A 3,768-nucleotide genomic window follows, 5' to 3' on the forward strand; every position below is an offset into this window, starting at 1 on the left:
GGTTTGGAAAGCCGGGACTGGGGCCGGGACCGGGCCCGGGGCTTGAGCCCCGTCCGGCAGGGCCCGGTGATGCGGGAATACCTCTCCATCCTGCAAGCCGGCCAGGGGTCCGGGGCGCCCGGAACAGAGGGTCGACCGGGGCCCGGGGAGGCTCTCCCCGGCCTGGACTAGGGTTTGGAAAGCCGGGACTGGGGCCGGGACCGGGCCCGGGGCTTGAGCCCCGTCCGGCAGGGCCCGGTGGTGCGGGACTACCCCTCCGTCCTGCAAGCCGGCCGGGGGTCCGGGCCGCCCGGGACGGAGGGTTGACCGGGGCCCAGGGAGGCTCTCCCCGGCCTGGACTAGGGTTCGGAAAGCCGGGACTGGGTCCGGGACCGGGCCCGGGGCTTGAGCCCCGTCCGGCAGGGCCCGGTGGTGCGGGAATACCCCTCGGTCCTGCAAGCCGGCCGGGGGTCCGGGGCGCCCAGGACGGAGGGTCCGCCGGGGCCGAGGGGAGGCTCTCCCCGGCCTGTCCTAGGGTTGGGAAAGCCGGGACTGGTGCCAGGACCGGGCCCGGGGCTTGAGCCCCGTTCGGCAGGGCCCGGTGGTGCGGGAATATCCCTCTGTCCTGCGAGCCGGCTAGGGGGGTCCGGGGCACCCGGGACAGAGGGTCCATCAGGGCCCGGGGAGGCCTGAAGCCCCAGAGCCCCAGAGCCCCGGAGCCCTGTAGCTCTGGAGCCCTGCAGCCCCAGAGCCCTGCAGGCCCGGGGCAGGCAGATTGGCATCATTTGGGTCCCGGTCATCTGGTCGCCCCTCTCGCCTCGGCCATCTGGTCGCCCGCAATGCTTTCCTATAAAGCGACCAGATGGCCGGACTTCCCTGGAAGTCCCAATGAGGTGCCATTTGCCTCCCGGATCCCAGCCAGGGCTCCAGGAGGTTGGGCACATTTGCGCCGTGGGTCCCCTCTGTCACCTCGAGTGCACAGATTACAAGAAATGGGGATAATTTTCCTCCGGATTAGTAGGTGCGAGGGTATGCCCGAACACCCTTCCGGGGCTGGTGGTTCCCTGCTTGGGACCAGATGGGCGATGCCTGGGCAACACCTCCCAGGCATCCGGGGCTCCCTCCTCCGGCCCAGAGAGTGGCAAAGTACCCGGGACGGGCTCCATGGGTCCCAGGCCCTGTATCCCCGGAGCCCTGCAGCCCTCGAGCCCTGGAGCCCAGCAGCCCGGAGCCCAGCAGCCCCGGAGCCCTGCAGCCCAGGAGCCCTGGAGCCCTGCAGCCCTGGAGCCCTGCAGCCCTGGAGCCCTGGAGCCCTGGAGCCCTGGAGCCCTGGAGCCCCGGAGCCCCGGAGCCCTGCAGCCCCTCGAGCCGTGGAGCCCTGCAGTCCCCGAGCCCTGCAGACCCAGAGCCCCGGAGGCCTGGAGCCTTGGAGCCCCGGAGCCCCGGAGCCCCGCAGCCCCGCAGCCCCGCAGCTCCGGGGTTCCCTACAGGCCTGGGGCAGGCAGATTGGTGTCATTTTGGTCCCGGCCATCTGGTCGCCCCTCTCGCCTCGGCCATCTGGTCGCCCGCAATGCTTTCCTATAAAGCGACCAGATGGCCGGACTTCCCTGGAAGTCCCGATGAGGTGCCATTCGCCTCCCGGATCCCAGCGAGGTCTCCGGGAGGTCGGGCACTTTTGCGCCCTGGGTCCCCTCTGTTACCTTGTGTGCACGGATTACAAGAAATGGGGGTAATTTTCCTCCGGATTGATAGGGAGAAGGTACTCTGGGACCCCTCTCGGCCTAGTGGTTTCCGTTGTGCCTGCGGAGCTTGGCTGGGTTCAGGAGCTCCGGCCGGGGCACCGTCCTGGGTCCTTCCGCGTGGCAGGGTGCCCGGGATGGGTTCCGGAGGGCCCGGGGAAGGCTACCCCTGTGCCTCTGGGCCTTGGGGTCCCCGGGCCCCGGATGGGGTGCTCCGGCCCAGGGCCCTGTCCTCCAGCCTGCCGCACTGCCAAAGGCCCGGCACTGGGTTCTGTGGTGCCCGGGGTGCCTCCCCGTGCTTGGCTGGGTTCAGGAGCTCCGTCCTGGGCCCCTCAGTTGCCCCGGGGAGGTTGGCCTCCTTGCCCGGGGCTCCGTCCTGGGTCCTGCCACGTGGCAGGGTGCCTGGGACGGGGTCCGGAGGACCCGGGGTAGGCTTCCCCTGCGCCTCTGGGCCTGGGAGCCCCGGCAGGGTCCAGGGGCCTCGTGGGGCCCCGTCCCTCCGGCCTGCCGCACTGCCAAAGGCCCGGGACTGGGTTCCGTGGTGCCCAGGGAGCCTTCCCTTGCTCCGCTGGGTTTTGGGAGCCCCGTCCGGGGTCCCTAAGAGGGTGGCCTCCATACCGAGGGCTCCGTCCTGGGTCCTGCCACGCGGCAGGGAGCCCCGGAGCCCTGCAGCTCCTGATCCCTACAGGCCTAAGGCAGGCAGATTGGTGTCATTTCGGCCGTGGCCATCTTGTCGCCCCTCTCGCCTCGGCCATCTGGTCGCCCGCAATGCTTTCCTATGGAGCGACCAGATGGCCGGACTTCCCTGGAAGTCCCGATGAGGTGCCATTTGCCTCCCGGATCCCAGCGAGGGCTCCGGGAGGTCGGGCACTTTTGCGCCCTGGGTCCCCTCTGTCACCTTGTGTGCACGGATTACAAGAAATGGGGGTAATTTTCCTGCGGATTGATAGGGACAAGGTACTCCGGGACCCCTCTCATCCTAGCGGTCCTCAGTCGGCAGCTGGACGGGCCAGGATGTTGGCCAGCCCCGGGTCTGTTCCTGGGCCTGCCGCGTGGCAGGAAGCCCTGGATGGGGTCCGGGAGGGCCTGGGGAGGCGTCCCCAGCGCCTCCGGTCTCCCAGATGGGGCCAGGGACCCGGGTTGGGTTCCCCTCGTCCCTTGGCCTGCCGCACTGCCAAAGCCCGGGAGTGGGGTTCTGTTGTGACCGGGGAGCCTCCCCTTGCTTGGCTGGGTCCAGGAGCTCCATCAGGAGCACCACAGCTCCACGCCCAAACCCATTTGAATCGCCGCAGCGAAGGGGTTGAGCCATGATGGCTAACGCCTCACTCCACCACTTCTATTGTACATATCCACCCTAGTGTTTTTAATATAAACTGAAAGGGACTTATATCCCACCTCCTCTCTTTCCTGGCTTCTCATTGATTCCTGTGCGCACCACTTACCTTTCTTACATATTGGCTGTAGCATATTTTACTGCATTTTCCAATGCTTTTTCCTTGTCTGCCTTCCCGCCACCGAAATACTGTTGGCATCCGCTTTGGTGGAGCTATATTTTTATAAAGTTTTGTCTTTTACAATTGCAGCTTATTTATACAATAATTTATCACCCTGAGAGATTAAGTGATTTGCGTAGAATCACAGGTTGTTGTGCGACGCAGCTGAGACTCGAACCAGCATCCCCAGCTCCAGAGTCAGCAGCTCTTGCTGCTGTGCCACATCTTCACTCCTGGTTTATCTGTCAGGGAGCTCTTTCCTTCTTCTGGATGATGATTGATGAAAATTGATCTTCATTCATTACATAGAGAAAACCGATGCATTACCAATTCTTGTTTTATTTGTTGGGTTAGAAATGTCTCCTCCAAGTTGAAATAGACCTGCACCCATTTTCTTAGGGTCCCAGCTGCATATTATCTTATGTTATCACTTCGTTTTGTGCTGAGGCCTAGTCTTGTTTGTACCCATTCTGAGACCAAGAGTTGAGCTGTGATCGGACCAAAGACAGGGGGAAATAATACCTGGGTCACTCTCCAGCGGTGAAGACATTGATCTT

Source organism: Lissotriton vulgaris, unplaced genomic scaffold (genome assembly GCF_964263255.1).
Source record: "Lissotriton vulgaris unplaced genomic scaffold, aLisVul1.2 SCAFFOLD_3402, whole genome shotgun sequence".
NCBI classification, from domain to species: Eukaryota; Metazoa; Chordata; class Amphibia; order Caudata; family Salamandridae; genus Lissotriton; species Lissotriton vulgaris.